The sequence below is a fragment of the Pundamilia nyererei genome, unplaced genomic scaffold, assembly GCF_000239375.1.
Source record: "Pundamilia nyererei isolate P.nyererei 1_Seehausen unplaced genomic scaffold, PunNye1.0 scaffold01860, whole genome shotgun sequence".
Lineage (NCBI taxonomy): Eukaryota > Metazoa > Chordata > Actinopteri > Cichliformes > Cichlidae > Pundamilia > Pundamilia nyererei.
The window spans coordinates 1186-1499 of record NW_005189261.1 but is presented as its reverse complement, the minus strand read 5'-3'; positions in this window follow the sequence as shown (position 1 = coordinate 1499).

The following is a 314-nucleotide window of genomic DNA, read 5'->3' as shown; positions in this document are numbered from 1 at the left end:
CACACACACACACACACACACACACGTTTAATTCATTTACTCAGAGCCTCAGCTGATTGGCTCCAACAGAGCAGCTGATCAATAGATGAAATGTGCAGTTATGAGCATCACTTGAGCTCGCCGCTTCCTCCATTGATCCCCGAGCAGGAGGAATTTTCTCTCATTATTCACACAGCAAGCGGCTCCAGTTTCACATTAATGAAAGCTGAACGCAGAATCGGTTTCATTCTTACACACGCCGTGGAAACGCTTCCTGCGTTTTAAACCCCGATCCGTGCACAGACGCTTCCCGTTAAGATGTCTGATTTTAGGTT